Here is a 17,285-nt window from a genome sequence, read left to right on the forward strand (position 1 = left end):
GACTGTCAGCGCTCGCTCTAGTCTCCACCCACCGCCACACACCCCCCCCCCCCCCCCACACACACACACACACACACACACACACATGCACACACACACACACACACACACACGCACACACACACACACACACTCTGCCTGCAACGCGGGGGATAGTCAGACTGAGAGAGAGCTGGGTGCTGCGCTGTTCTAAGTGAGCATGGCCTATTGAGTTGATTGATTGATTGATTGCTAATTTTATTACTGTACGCTTGGTTTCCAACTGGTTAAGTTTAGGCCCTCTACAGTAGGTTTAAAAAAATAAATAAAAGAATAGGGCGAAGAAAATATTTTTTTCCTATAGGGCAAAGAAAACGTTTTAATTTGTTTTACCTACTTTCTATAGAAGCATCTAAGAATGAAGTTCTATGGAAAGTAGGTCTGCATTCCCTTAACAATTGTGTGTATTGAGCCGTACTGTATTGTACCCATTCTGCATCTGGTAATAGAATTTTCAATCAATCATTCCAATAATACACAGTTGGATGTGTTAGTTGGTTGGATGCACTTCAAGCTGCTTCCACATGAGGCAACTTCTCTCAATCATTCCAATAATACACAGTTGGATGTGTTAGTTGGTTGGATGCATTTCCGATCTGCTTCCACATGGAGGCAAATTGTCTTTTTTGTAGTTGTGGGAACAACTTTTTCTGGCGGATGGTTTTTTCAATAAATCTTCGATTAATGTGTGTTTATTGTATAGAAATAAGGTTGGATGAATGTGGCAGTTGTATAAAAGCTTTACACCACTTGCAGTCGTGATTTGTGAACAATAAACCATGCCTAGGGGGGTCTAACGACCACCCCTAGGCATGGTTTATTGTTCACAAACCACTCCTGCGCGTGATGTAATGCTTAATTATTGTTTGTTGAGCATCCTGATGGCCTGGGGATAGAAGCTTCTTCTGAGTCTTTCTGTGCTTGCCATGAGACTCCTGTATCGCTTGCCTGACCACAGCAGTTCAAAGAGGCAGTTGTTTGGGTGGCTCGAGTCTTTGATAATTCTCTTAACCTTGCCCATGGACCGCTTGTTGTAAATGCCCTGGAGAGTGGGAAGCCCCCCTCCAATTGTGCGTTCGGCTGAGCGGGCCACTCTCTGTAGTCTGCTACGGTCTTGTGCGGTGCTATTCCCAAACCAGGAGGTGATATTGCCAGTCAGTATGCTCTCTATTGTGCATGAGTAGAAGTTCTTAAGGATCTTCTGACTGACTTGGAACTTCCTTCGGCGTCTGAGAGAGGCGTTGCCGTGCCTTCTTCACAACACTGTCAATGTGTGAGGTCCATGTCAAGTCCTCGGATATGTGGACTCTGAGGTATTTAAAACTCTTCACTCTCTCAACTGGTGCCCCGTCGATGCTGAGGGGGCTGTAGTCCCTGACCCCCGACCTCCTAAAGTCCACAATCATCTACTTTGTTTTGTTCAGGGAGAGGCTGTTCTCTTGACACCATCCCGCTAGAACCTTGACCTCCTCCAGGTAGGCCCTCTCGTCGTCGTATGTTATGGTATGCTATTTTATGTTATGTTATGCTCTATTATGCTATGGTATGCTCTATTATGTTATGTTATGCTCTATTATGCTATGTTATCCTCTGTTATGCTATATTATGTAATGCTATGCTATGTTATGCTATATTATATTATGTTATGTTATGCTCTATTATGTTATGTTATGCTCTATTATGCTATGTTAGTTTCAAGTTTCAAGTTTCTTTAATAGTTGTCATACAGAAGTACAGAATACTTTTGTACAAAATGCTTCTTACTGTTGCGCTCCAGAGACTGTGCATGACAAGATAAGTATGAAATAAAAACATAGTAAAAATTAGAAGTAAAAAAAAGAGGTCACAGTGTTCAGTTTAGACATATGTACAATGTTCGTAGACGTAGTTACCATACAATATACAATACTGTGCAGTGTACTAATATACAATACTATATAGTGCAAGGCATAAATGGACGAGGTGCAGTTTAGGTACAATTCACAGTAGGTGTACGAGTTGTAGTGCAAATCCTTTATCAATAAATATAAAGTGTAAGTGTGTTTGTGTGATCTAAAGTGTGGAGAGTGGGTGCTGCAGTGAGTTGTTTGTTTGAGTGAGTGTGTGCGTGTGGGTGTGTGTGCTGTGTGCATTTGGTGGTTGTTGCATAGTGATTATTGTTCGTTTAGCGATTATTGTTCGTTTAGCAGCCTGATGGCCTGGGGATAGAAGCTCCTTCTGAGTCTTTCTGTGCTCGCCATAAGACTCCGGTATCGCTTGCCTGACGGCAGCAGTTCAAAGAGGCAGTTGTTCGGGTGGCTCGAGTCCTTAATAATTCTCTTAGCCTTCCCCTTGCACCGCTTGTTGTAAATGTTCTGGAGGGTGGGAAGCCCCCCTCTAATTGTGCGTTCGGCTGAACGTGTCACTCTTTGTAGTCTGCTACGGTCTTGTGCAGTGCTATTCCCAAACCAGGAGGTGATGTTGCCGGTCAGGATGCTCTCTATTGTACATGAGTAGAAGTTCCTAAGGATCTTCTGACTGACTTGGAACTTCCTTAGGCGCCTGAGGAAGTAGAGGCGTTGTCGTGCCTTCTTCACAACACTGTCAATGTGTGTGGTCCATGTCAAGTCCTCGGATATGTGGGCTCCGAGGTACTTGAAACTGTTCACTCTCTCAACTGGTGCCCCGTCGATCCTGAGGGGGCTGTAGTCCTTGACCCCCGACCTCCTGAAGTCCACAATCATCTCTTTTGTTTTGCTGACGTTCAGGGAGAGGCAGTTCTCCTGACACCACTGTGACAGGTTCTCTACCTCTTCCAGGTAGGCCCTTTCGTCGTTGGCAGAGATCAGGCCCACCACTACTGTGTCATCAGCAAATACCATAGCAAATTATGCTATGGTATGCTCTATTATGTTATGTTATGCTATATTATGGTATGCTCTATGCTCTATTATGTTATGTTATGGTATGCTCTATTATGTTATGCTATGTTATGTTCTATTATGTTATGCTCAGGGCCGACTGGGAGAAATGCGAGGCCCAATGCGAGATTTAAACGTGCAATACAGGCCAACACTTCAGACAGCCGCTGTGTTTTCCTCTTCTCATACGAAGAGAGAAGGGAAAAAGAAGGCAATACACGTCCCACTACAGAGTGGTGTTTACCATAGCGGTGCCGGCAACAAGTCCCTCGCGGACTATAGCCGACTTGAGCATGGAGATATTCTCATAATGAAACACCAAGCTCACCTCCCTCGCACCAGGTGCTGACACCAGGCCACACACCGTTAGCTACTACCTAGCCGGCCCGTTTGGCTCCCGAGAGAGAGAGAGAGAGAGAGATATCCACGGCGGGAATAGAATAGAGTGCATTAAAAACTCACCAAACGTCCAAAAGGATGGAGACAACCGCGTGGAGTTGACGAAGTTCATCTGCCGAACGACCGTCCTCTTCATCTTGGCATAACAATGCTGCACGCGCTCTCTCTAGGTTAGCTAACGCTAGTTAGCCTTTAGCTAAGCTAGCTACTAGCCGACATCATCATGGCTATCCCGACGTTAGCACTCAATATTATAACGTAGCTAAAGCTAACTAGCTGTCCCTGCCTTTAGCCGGGATGGCTAGCCTGACTGAACTGTCTAACATGCAACAACTTTCATCTTCAGTCCATCTGCCGAATGACCGCCCTCTTCGTTTTGGCTGGCATAACTAAGCATAACCTCCAAAGCTGCACGCGCAAAATAGTCAAACGCAGCTGACGCATGCCGGCGTACACATGATGTAACCCCTCCCTTAGTTGAAACCAATAGTATGTGCAGAGCCCCAGAGCTCCAATAGTGAGTATGTCTGCAGAGCCGCAGAGCCAGGAACATTCTACAAACGTGTCTAATGTGAAATATATAAGCATATAAGCAAAAATAGATTTTAGGTCTGTGATGAAAAAGGGCCTCGCGGGAAGGGGGGCCTCGCAAAAAATAAATACAAATAATAATAATAATAATAATAAAAAAAATAATAATTTTTTTTTTTTTTTTTTTTTTTTTTTTTTTTTTGCGATGCCCCCCTTACCGCGAGGCCCTGTTCGACCGCACTGCTCGCACACCCCCTGAGGCGGCCCTGGTTATGCTATGTTATGCTCTATTATGTTATGTTATGCTATATTATGTTATGGTATGCTATATTATGTTATGCTGTATTATGTTATGGTATACTATATTATGTTATGTTATATTATGCTCTATTATATAGCACATTTAGACATGCCACTTGTCAACCAAAGTGCTTCACATAGCTAAGTAGGGGTGGGAATCACCAGTTTCATCACGATACGATATCGATTCTTTGGACAACGATACGATATTTTCCGATATCACAAAGTCTGCCACGATACGATACGATTCGATTCAGGTGCCTGCGTTCGATATGAGACTATGTTATATGCCCATTTAACACAATCAGTGACATTTAAACCAACAAAAAAAAGGCAATGGAACTATCATTTGACATTTTTATTTTTGAGCTCTTCCAGACATTTAAATGAAAAACAATCTATTGTTTTTAATACAAATATACCTCCTGTTCACTGTTTTATTTTTTATTTTTATTTTTTTACTGTCACATAGCTGTATTTTGGCTGGAAAAGGCATATTGGGAGTCCGAAGGTGCAGTACCGGCCATATCCTGGTAGTGGCGCTGTCTCGAGTACTGCAGTCCTTCCCTGTCCCTAATGGCCTCTGCTGTTCTCTCAGTTAGCTTACGCTAACACAACGTTAATTTCGGTATTTAACGCGACGTGAGCATAAAGGAATGGCGAGGATAGAAAGCATGTTAGATGCATTTGACCCGTTGTGGGGGAAAAAACAACAGGCACTTATTTCGGGTCGCAAAATAGGCGGACTCTGAAGCAATGCTGTCTAACGTTAACACACAAGGAGATATTGTTGTTGCAGCCGGGCGGATATGCTCACCAGGGGATTTTCAAAATAAGAGTATCGCAATATGAAATGAATTGATCTTTTTACGTTGCATCGATCCTATTTGATAATTGATAATAGATCGATATATCGATCTGGATCGATGTATCGTCCCACCCCTATAGCTAAGAACAAAGAAAAGTATAGAATAAACAAAAAATAAAAACAACACGTCAACAAGCAAGGCAAGAGTCAAAGTGAGTCAGGGAAGGCCAGGCAGTATAGGTGGGTTTTGAGTTTCAATTTAAAAGACTCGATGGAGGGGGCAGATTTAATGGACATGGGGATGGTGTTCCAGAGGTCAGGGACTGCGACCGCAAAAGCACTCCCCCCCCCTAGACTTGAAATTGGACCTACGGGTGGGTAAGAGACCCTTGTCAGCCGATCTGAGGGCCCTGACGTTGGTATAGGGGGTGGTATATGTTATCTTACGCTCTATTATTTTATGTTATGTCATGTTACGTTATGCTCTATTATTTTATGTTATGTTCATGAGTCTCCTGTGTTGTCTGTTGGCTGTCTGTTTGAGTTGATGTTGATGATTTTAATGCAGTCACGGTGAAGACAAAGACTTGTTTGCCAAAAATGGATAATGTGGTTCTTCTAATTCTGATTCTAACTGTAGACTGCAGTTCACACACACAACAACATGCATGCAAGTGAACACACACACACACACACACACACACAACCACACTCATGCAAGTGACCACACACAACCACACGCATGCAAGTGAACACACACACACACACACACACACACACACACACACACACACACACACACACACACACACACACACACACACACACACACACACACACACACACACACACACACACACACACACACGCACGCACACACACCTCCCCTAGACTCTCTCACTGGTCAGTTGACCCGTTGCTCAGCTCTCTGCCCCACAGGTCCACTGGCTCTGACCAAGACAAATTAGTCTCTTATTGGTCATGACTCCTGTGGAATGTGAAGGGGGAGGGAGAGAGAGAGAGAGAGAGAGAGAGAGAGAGAGAGAGAGAGAGAGAGAGAGAGAGAGAGAGAGAGAGAGAGAGAGAGAGAGATGGACGTAGATAGAGAGAGAGAGAAAGAGAGAGAGAAAGAGAGAGATATCCATCAGAATAGAACTATCCAAGAGAATAGAGCCACCCAAGATAATAGAACTACCCAAGATAATAGAACTACCCAGGATAATCGAACTATGCAAGATAATAGAGCTACCCAAGAGAATAGAGCTACCCAAGATAATATAACTACCCAAGATAATAGAGCCATATAGCCACCCAAGAGAATATAACTACCCAAGAGAATAGAACCATATAGCCACCCAAGATAATAGAACTACCCAAGAGAATAGAGCCAGCCATGATAATATAACTACCCAATAGCATAGAACTACCCATAATATTAGAGCTACCCAAGAGCATAGAACTTTCCAAGAGCATAGAACTACCCAAGAGCATAGAACTACCCAAGAGAATAGAGCCACCCAAGAGAATAGAGCCACCCAAGAGAATAGAGCCACCCAAGCCTAAACACTCACCAGGAATTATTATGGCGTGAAATAGGAAGATGGAATGGAGCAGGAATGATGATATGGCTGGTTCAGCACTAGAAAACGTGTCAAAGATACAATCTGACACCTTGGTGAAGGTATCTGACCGAAAACCCAGTTGCCTATTTGATGAAATGAAATTTACAGTTCAGTAAGTGTGCAGAATATATCAAGTGAAAATGAGATTAAGAGTGTAGCCACACAGTCACATAGTGAGGTGTACACCCTCTAAGATTATATTATGTTAACATAACACAGAATAGGTTGTCCTTAACTAAACATATACAGACATGTAAAAGGAAAATTACACAAATCATGTTGCTATTAACAACATATGCTGTGTCTCTGTACGTGTTTAGTGAAGGACAACTCATGCTGTGTTATTTTGACACATCCTTTTTGGGAGCTTTAAATAATAGCTTCTACTGGGGGGTTAGGGGGGGAGCGATCTCATGATAATAGGGCGGTTCCAGAAAAGTAGCGATATGTCGGAAAAGTCTATCTGGAAGAGGACCCAGAAAGTGTGGTTGTGTCATTGTTCCTGTGGCAAAGCACACAGAGGAATAATGTTGTTTACCACTGTGTGAGGAATCTGCAGCAGATGGGAAACACGTGGATGTTCAGGGTAGGGCGGTCAGCTGTGGGATGAGGGGGACAGCTGGAGAGTTAAAGAGCCTCAATATTTGAGAACAGGAATAGTGTATTTTACCGTCCAGTGAGGAGTGAGCAGAGAGGTAGATAGAACAACAAGAGTGTTAGATAGATATAACAACATACAAGAGAGGTAGATAGAACAGCAGAAGCATTAGATAGGTACATAGCACAACAAATGCATTAGATAGGTACATATCACAACACATGCATTAGATATGTATATAGCACAACATGAGTGTTAGATGCTGTAGGTAGATAGCACAACATGAGTGTTAGATATGTATATAGCACAACATGAGTGTTAGATGCTGTAGGTAGATAGCACAACATGAGTGTTAGATAGGTAGATAGCACAACATGAGTGTTAGATATGTATATAGCACAACATGAGTGTTAGATAGGTAGATAGCACAACATGAGTGTTAGATAGGTAGATAGCACAACATGAGTGTTAGATAGGTAGATAGCACAACAGGAGTGTTAGATAGGTAGAACAACAGCATTGTTAGATAGGTAGATAGAACAACAGCATTGTTAGATAGGTAGAACAACAGCATTGTTAGATAGATAGATAGAACAACATGAGTGTTAGATAGATATAGCAACATGAATGTTAGATCGATAGAGCAACATGAGTGTTAGATATGTAGATAGCACAACAACAGTGTTAGATAGGTAGATAGCACAACATGAGTGTTAGATAGGTAGATAGCACAACATGAGTGTTAGATAGGTAGATAGCACAACAACAGTGTTAGATAGGTAGATAGCACAACATGAGTGTTAGATAGGTAGATAGCACAACATGAGTGTTAGATATGTAGATAGCACAACAACAGTGTTAGATAGGTAGATAGCACAACATGAGTGTTAGATATGTAGATAGCACAACATGAGTGTTAGATATGTAGATAGCACAACATGAGTGTTAGATATGTAGATAGCACAACAGGAGTGTTAGATATGTAGATAGCACAACATGAGTGTTAGATAGGTAGATAGCACAACATGAGTGTTAGATAGGTAGATAGCACAACATGAGTGTTAGATAGGTAGATAGCACAACATGAGTGTTAGATAGGTAGATAGCACAACATGAGTGTTAGATATGTAGATAGCACACCATGAGTGTTAGATAGGTAGATAAGATAGCACAACAGGAGTGTTTGATAGGTAGATAAGATAGCACAACAGGAGTGCAGGATAAGTAGATAGCAGAGATGAGAGGAGAGTATATGAGAGAAGAGGAGATGAGAGGAGAGGAGAGGTGGATACAAGAGGAGAGGAGATGAGATGAGATGAGATGAGAGGAGAGGAGAGGAGAGGAGAGGAGAGGAGAGGAGAGGAGAGGAGAGGAGAGGAGAGGAGAGGAGAGGAGAGGAGAGGAGAGGAGAGGAGAGGAGAGGAGAGGAGAGGAGATGACAGGAGAGGAGAGGAGAGGAGAGGAGCGGAGAGGAGAGGAGAGGAGGAGAGGAGAGGAGAGGAGAGGAGAGGAGAGGAGAGGAGAGGAGAGGAGAGGAGAGGAGAGGAGAGGAGAGGAGAGGAGGAGGTGAGAAGAGAAGAGGAGAGGCAGATACAAGAGGAGAGGGGGAGAGAAGAGGAGAGGAGAGAAGAGAAGAGGCGGATACAAGAGGAGATGGGGAGAGGGGAGAAGATGAGAGGAGAGGATAGGAGAGGAGAGGAGAGGATAGGAGAGGAGAGGAGAGGAGAGGAGAGGAGAGGAGAGGAGAGGAGAGGAGAGGAGAGGAGAGGAGAGGAGAGGAGAGGAGAGGAGAGGAGAGGAGAGGAGAGGAGAGCATGTGGTCAACACAGCAGGAGGCCCAACAGTAATTTCACCCATGGACACACACACACACACACACACACACACACACACACCTACACACACACACACACACACACACACACACACACACACACACACACACACACACACACACACACACACACACACACACACACACACACACACACACACACACACACACACACACACACACACACACACACACACACACACACACACACACACACACACACACACACACACACACACACACACACACACACACACACACACACACGCAGTCTGATAGATGTGTTGTCTAGACAAACAGCAAGCTAAACACCAATACATGCACCTGGCAAATATTAAGGTCCATAGGCAAGCTGGCAGTGAGACGGGCTGACAGACAGAGAGACAGACTGGGACATACGAATGCCCACAGGCGCGCGCGCACACACACACACACACACACACACACACACACACACACACACACACACACACACACACACACACACACACACACACACACACACACACACACACATACACACACACACACACACACACACACACACACACACACACACTAACAAACATAAGAAGACAGAGATGCACGCACCCCCTCCTCTCTACCAACACAAACACACACACACACATACACATGCATATATACACACATACACGGATACGCTCATGGTCATCCTGGCTAGACGGGCCAGGTCTTGCTCAGCCCCAGGGTGCGTGGTGATCTAAGACTCCAGGTTTTATGAACGTCATGCCGTCTGATTCTCTCTCCCTCTCTAGCTCCTCACCAAAAATAAGATCAGCTTTTCCCATAAACCTTGTCCCCACTGGGCCTTGTGAACCTACCACTGCGTGACACGTGATCATTTCAAAAAGGTGTCTGCGATCATTTCATACCTTGTGGTTTTAACCCATAGCCTTTAACAAGTGTCCAGTAAAAAAACAATAGGCCTACATATTTGTTATGTGTATTTCTGAGGTCAGAATCCTTCAAATAGGCCTACATTCAGAAGATAACTCAAAATACCTCAACATCGCTGTCCATCAGTCGAGTTGCTGCACACCTGCTGCAGTTCCGCTTAATCAGAAGAAAACATAGTTTGGGAATCTTGCAGTAGGCTATGAGCCATATGCAGGATGGAAGACCTCAACCATGGCTACCAAATGCAGTAATAATATAGCATATATTTAGGGTTGTGAGTCTGTAGTATAATTTGACTGTTAAATTATACATATTCTTAAATAACTATTACCTCCCAAATTTGGAATTCAGGAGGAAGCCATTTAGAGAAAATCCTCCAGTGACCTTAAACAGCTAAATCAATACAGGTCATGCAAGCCAGGATGTCTCCACAGAAACCAATTTAGCATACAGACACCTCAGTGAGCTTAAAAGCAACATACAACAGAAGGAACCAAGGGATATGATTCACCCCCGAAGACTCAAAACAATGATTCGGCCAATGACGGTGTTAACATTCAAATCACATGTATACGTGATAAACAGCTGTATCAGCACAGTGTTGTGTGAGCAGCTAGGCTGCTCTTGAAAATCACTTAAAATATAATCATGAAATAAAGCTTCTGGTTGACTCAAGCCTTTTAAAAAAGTATTATGTGGGATAAAGTATATATCTTTTAAGAATAACTCATTCTGTAACTAATGCAAGTAATCAGAAAATGCTGTGAGTAGCTGTAAAGGGAGACCAAGGCATTTGCATACAAGCAGGCTCATCAGCTGTGTGAAAAGCTCAAACTTCTGCTGGTAACCAGACCACAGGAGGAGGAAGGAGATAATGTTTAGTGATTAGGACACATTAGAAATGTATTTTTCTATATTCAATTTAAACCAGCTTAAACTACAATTATCACTGAAAGGATGTGTTTAACCTGGGAAACATTTTGATAGTAAATTTGGAGTGGTTTATAGCCAAATGTACAGGATTAAGGGAGGTCAAGTGATTTTACTAAAGTGCAAAACTATTGTGTAAACTAATTAAGTTTGAGTATCAATGGTAACTGGTTGAATTAGTATCATTTAAGATAATTATTTAGAAAAGCTCTGTTTTAAAGAAATCTAGGTAAATAAGTTTAATGAATAAGTCAAATAAGGTAATATAGATCTTGATACTCTGAACGGGAAATAACTCATGTGAATGTCAGATTTGTGGTTTACTCTGGGACAAAACAGTTAATGTGTTATGTTGAAATATGTGTCTTTGAGAGAAGTACCTTAATATTCATATATCATGTGTTGTAAATGTAATAGTAACAATGTTTTAGTCTTAAAATGAGTTGGAAAGAAATACTGTCTTCAGCAGGGCAGTTAGCGATAAGCCACGCCTACATTTTCAAACTGAAAACTAACTGTTTGTGGATTGGAGGAAAACCTGTTATGATGTCACTAGCTGTGATGTCATCAGCTGGACCCCGGCCTGCTATAAATACAGGGCCATCAAGACACTAGAGGAGAGTTGAAAGAGAAGATGATGAAGAATAAGAAGGATACGTCAGACGGACTGCCCCATCGGTGAAGAATAAGCTATATCCACGTTGCCAAAGACGGGATACGATCAACGGACATTTTTGTTAGATTAGTTTGGAGAACGCCGATTCAGAACTTGAATTGTTGTATACATCCAGTGTTTTTGAATGACAGCAAGTGTTTTTAAGAAGCAGCCATTGTTTTGCTTTTGTTAATAAACTTGCAAGAAGTCAGGAGCGCCTGTCTGGACATCCCATTTTTAACAAGAGTATACTTCTGGTTTGATAACAACGCTAGTACATAGTACATAGTACATAGTAGCATTAACAGATACAACAAGTCCTCTAACATGGCTACCACTGTGCAGTATAGTAGCTAATACTAATGCAGGATAGATACAGTGTTGGACTTCAACAGTGGCTACTACTACTATACAGTACTAATGCAGGCTAGATGGGGGAACTTCCACAGTGTCTACTACTATATTCAGTACTAATGCAGGATAGATGCAGTGTGGGGGAGTTCTAAAATGGCTAAACACTGTGTGTGTACAGTTCGCATCATAGAAATCCCACTTTTGACATGCTGGCTACAGATCCTCTGTACGGCTGCTCCACCCCAAAGAGGAGTTGTTTGGAAAACAGTATTAAAGTCGAGCTGAAATTAACAATGGCTTTTTAACCGTTTTAGATCATTTCCACTGTCATATTGTGCACCTATTTAACAATATAATATATATTTTGTATATTAAAAAATATCTATATATTTCTATTCTTCCAATCATGTTAATAGATGTTATAAATTAGCCATTTATATTCCGGGTTGAGAACCATTAGTGAGTCTATAAGAGTTTCTGGAGGACGACTAGGGAATTTGGGGTTCTTGTTCTGTGTGAAGTGCCTAATTTGAAAAAAAAGATTTCAACAACTAATATCATGACTTTTGTGTCAACCCCAATGTTTTTCAACGACCAAATCGAATCCCTCCCGACACTACGCCCCGCCCGCCCGTCCCGTTTCACTCGGAAACACGTCACGAAGGCGGAAGCCAGACACTTTCTAAATGCCACTTGGGCCGGACTTTAGTGCAGGGTGTGGGGTGCAAGGTGGGGGGTGCAGGGTGGGGGGGAGCTCGTACAATGGAGTGGACTCCGACTCAACTGACCCAGAACAAAATAGGGCTTATAATCATTACTAAGTGGTGTGACAATCCAATCTGATCGCAGTTAAAAATGCTACCTCTCCCTCCGCCCTGGGAGTGGGGAGATTGCATGCAAAATACTTGTCTCTTGCTAAATCAGGCGGAGGGAACCGGCCCGTTGCACAATGGCTCCGTTGTATTATTAGCCTCTCGGAGGAAGCTTCAATTGTCGGATCAGACGACAGAAGGGGGAAAAATGAAAATGAAAATAAAGTCTGGGAAAATATCAGCTTCCTGCCTGGAGTTGAGCCTGGTGTTCTGAGCGCTTTTGTGTTTGTATCTCTGTGTGTGTGTGTGTGCGTGCGTGCGTGTGTGTGTGTGTGTGTGTGTGTGTGTGTGTGTGTGTGTGTGTGTGTGTGTGTGTGTGTGTGTGTGTGTGTGTGTGTGTGTGTGTGTGTGTGTGTGTGTGTGTGTGTGTGTGTGTGTGTGTGTGTGTGTGTTAACCTCGTTTTGCAGCAGCTCCTCAGACAAGCCTGACCTAAGTAAACAACTATCAGAGAGAGAGAGAGAGAGAGAGAGAGAGAGAGAGAGAGAGAGAGAGAGAGAGAGAGAGAGAGAGAGAGAGATATTTGATTTTGTACTTTATTTTGTACTGTACGAAACAAAAACTTTACATCAAGCCTTTAAAAAAGACTTTACATCTTCAAGATTAAAAAAAACAATACAAACAAATAAATAAATAGAGCTTCACACAGGGACCGAAACTAAAGCCCGCCGCCCGCCAGGGGCGGTCTGTTTTTACCTTTGGCGCATGACACTTAGGTCGCTTTCACACAGGGGCTGTTTGGTCCGGACTTTCGGACCAGAATTCGATAGTCCGGTTTTTCGGGTCTGTGTGAATGCGCGTCGAACTCGGTCCGCGGACCAAGCAGGCGAACTCTAGTCCGCCTGAAAACGTAGGTCTCGGTTCGGCTTCAGCGGACCAAACGCGAACCAAATATAGGAAGTGATTATTATTACCACTGCTTGCAGCACTCACTGCAAAACAAGCACACTGCATCTAATCTATCTATCTATCTATCTATCTATCTATCTATCTATCTATCTATCTATCTATCTATCTATCTATCTATCTATCTATCTATCTATCTATCTATCTATCTATCTATCTATCTATCTATCTATCTATCTATCTATCTATCTATATATCTATATATCTAACTGTGCATCTTGGGAAGAAGGAAGAAAAACGCGGCTTATTATTATTACCGAGGCGCACGGCATTAATAATGGATCAATGCCACGTCAATACTATTATTATTATTATATTATTATTATTGGTCTACAAGTTGTTTAGCGAGAGGATGGTGGTAATGTGCTTCAATAGAACAATGGATCAATGCCATGTCAAAACTCGCTCCGCTGATCTGGAGGACTCGCAGACAGTCCACACACACGTGCGCGCGCACACACGGCTTGCAGCCACACACACATTTCCACTGTCCAATAGACAAGCGCCCTTTTCGACCGTGTGACATTGTTCAGAAGGTCTCGGTCCGCTGACAGATTTCTCTATGTGAACGCAGGCGAACCAAATGAAGAATGCAACAATGTTCCAACTTCACCCCCAGAACCGCACAGAGTCCACCAAAACTATATGTGAAAGCGACCTTAGAGGGCTGCCCGCCGTGTGGCGTGTAGACGTGTAGTTCATAACGATACTCTTGTGCGAGTACAGATTATAGCCGCTCTCGTCTTTTTTTTCTCCGCTGCGAGATCGTTAAAAAACTACAAGTCCCACATTGCACTCAAGTCAACGGTCCAATCACAGTAGAGTGACGTGACTGGTTTCATGAGAAAAAAAAGCAAATGACCAATCGGAAGCTCCCATTTGGCTTGTTTACTTCCGTCTGCTCTAGTCTATATCGGACCTCCATGAGCTAACGTTACTGTTTAAACAATGACCCAGTCAACTATTCACTTTTAGTTTAATACATGACGAGGCATTGTCTAACGGTATCTAGCTGGCTAGCTACTGATAGCTGCTGATATCAACAAATGCTCCAGCAATAGTCTACTCGAGTGCATAATACCTCCGTTCCCTCGTTAGCTAGCTTAGCTAGCTCACGTTAGATAATAATAATAATGCAGATCCATCTGTCCCAGTAAACTAAATTGTCTTAACGTTATCTACCGGGCTAGCAGTAGCTACAGATAGCTCCTGATATCAATGTCTTATAACATTGATTGAATGCGTATTCTAGCTGAGGGCATGTTGAATGTGATTTGACAAAAGAACCGTAACGTTAAATAGGGTCCAGCTGCATCGCCGGAGAATCCTTGCATGCTGAATGTAGGGTCTAGCTGAATATAGGGTCTAGCTGCAGGGCCGGAGAATCCTTGCTGGAGCTGGAGGCTACTCAAGTATACACACAGACAGTGGAGCTGTTTTCAGATAGCAAGCATTTTGACTTATTGCGTGGTGGCGATGTCTCGCAGATAATACAACTACAAGTATGATTATATAATATATATTTTATTTAAAAAAAAAAAATTTATATAAAATATATATAAATTTTTTTTTAATAAAAAAAATGTTGGCAGGTAAGAAATATGCTTGGCGGGTAGACTCTTCCCATCTACCCGCCACTGGCCGGTGAGTCAAAAAGTTAATTTCGCTCCCTGGCTTCACATATTCATAATGTTGTTAAAAACCAATTCATCATCAAATACATCACAAATCACATTTCCATAACACCATTCCTGAGCAAAAGTCTCCAAATTTCCCATAGCTTTATAAAACCTGAACTCCAGCCAGACTCTAGCCTTCACATTACAGCACCACACTAACACTGGATATGGTCCGGTTTATCTTCCACTCTGTTTCTCCTGTTTACATAGACTGCAAGCTTAGCTTCCCCCACCAGAAAATTAAGCAGTTGCCATTTTTTCTTATTGTCTTTTTTATATCCTGCTCCAAAAATATAACCAATAACAGAAAAGGTTTCACCGAAAAGCCTAAAAACATCAGTGAGCAGCTCAAACAGCCCTAAAAGCCTGTTACACTCTAAAAACGCATGAAAAACAGTCTCAGTCAACCCACAGAAAGGACATTTATTATCCACCTCTGGGTTGATGATGGAAACAAAAGCGTTCACTGCCACAGCACCATGCAGAATCCTCCACTGAAGGTCTGCCGTTTGTTTTTTTAAAGGAGGTTTATATAAAACCCTCCACACAGGTTGAGTGTCATTACTTGCACACAGCCAACTCCTCCATACAGTGTCCACTCTGTTGTTTAGCCATTTCTTATTAACTCTTTCAGTGCCACTCACGAGATTTCTCGTGTTTTTTTATAGGTGGTTGCTAGCCACTCACTAGATTTCTCGGATTTTTATTTTTATTTATTTTTTTTCGATCTGAAAAATTATTGCATCACCCGAGCCTACCCGAGTATAGCCGAGGGGCGCCGACGATCACTGTGGAAAAAAGCGCCCCCTGTCGTCTCCCAGATGACATAAGTGATTTTGGAATGGACTCAATGAAAATGAATGGTTTTCCAGTTCACTGATCCAGCCGGGGTTACCAGAGTTCATTCTGGAGCCTCAGATCCCCGCGGATCATAGAGATCTACTGTGTCGCGTTGGATCCATACACGTATCGATTTTTTCGAATGGTGATCAGGAATTGGAATATACCAGTTGGATACCATCTGATGTCAGGTAAGGACTCTATGTTATCAGTGGTAGGATAATCGGAGTAAGTTTGATGAAGTTATAAGCTGTTTTGTGAAATGTCTTCTTTCGGTTTCACTGTAAAACTCTGTGAGGTAATCAACGGAGCGATTATCAGTGCGCGGCCGTAATGTGCTTGCGTGCACGTATAATATTGATCATCTAGCGTTTATTTGAAAACGATTCATAAAAAGGCCGACAAATATCAACGTTGTGGAATATTCCACTAAAAGACGATTTTCATAGAATGCTCCAGAATGAGCTGTTTTTTATATCAAAACGGGGGCTTTTCTAACTGCTCTGAAATGGAAACGACGCGATAAAAAAACAATCTGTCTTCACAGCACTGACTGGAAAATAGTCTTTGATAATGCGATGGGCAGATTAGACACATAGCCATAATTTAAAACATAGATTAGGCGATATTAACGTTAACATTGGCGCCGATGGTGGCATTCAAGCGGTAAAACGGAAAACCAGGCGTGGCACTGAAAGAGTTCATTACTTTGACACAGTTTCTGTACCACGATTTCCTATCCATTTTGTAAAAAGCTGAACCCTTTACAAAAAGTAGAGGACCAGACATTTCTCCCAGTACAGGGCTCAGGTAGATATTTGGAAACTCATCCTGTTTATCTGGTTTTAATGCTCCACTGCTGTATAATCTAAGCATGCCCAGCTCCTCAACAGTCAACCTCTGTCTCCAGAGATCCAGCACCCTGGTTGCATAGCGCTGCGACCTCAGGCCCAATACCGAACACACAGCCTGAGCATCCTTTAACTCTGGTCCTGCTGTGTCTGCCAGCCGTCTCAGGTGTACCACTTCGGCAGCACACAGCAGTCCAGTCAGCCCAGGATTTGCACAGTCGCCTATGTCCATCCTTGCACCGTGAACAAGA

The sequence above is a fragment of the Notolepis coatsorum genome, assembly GCF_963971535.1.
Source record: "Notolepis coatsorum genome assembly, chromosome: 19".
Classification (NCBI taxonomy): domain Eukaryota; kingdom Metazoa; phylum Chordata; class Actinopteri; order Aulopiformes; family Paralepididae; genus Notolepis; species Notolepis coatsorum.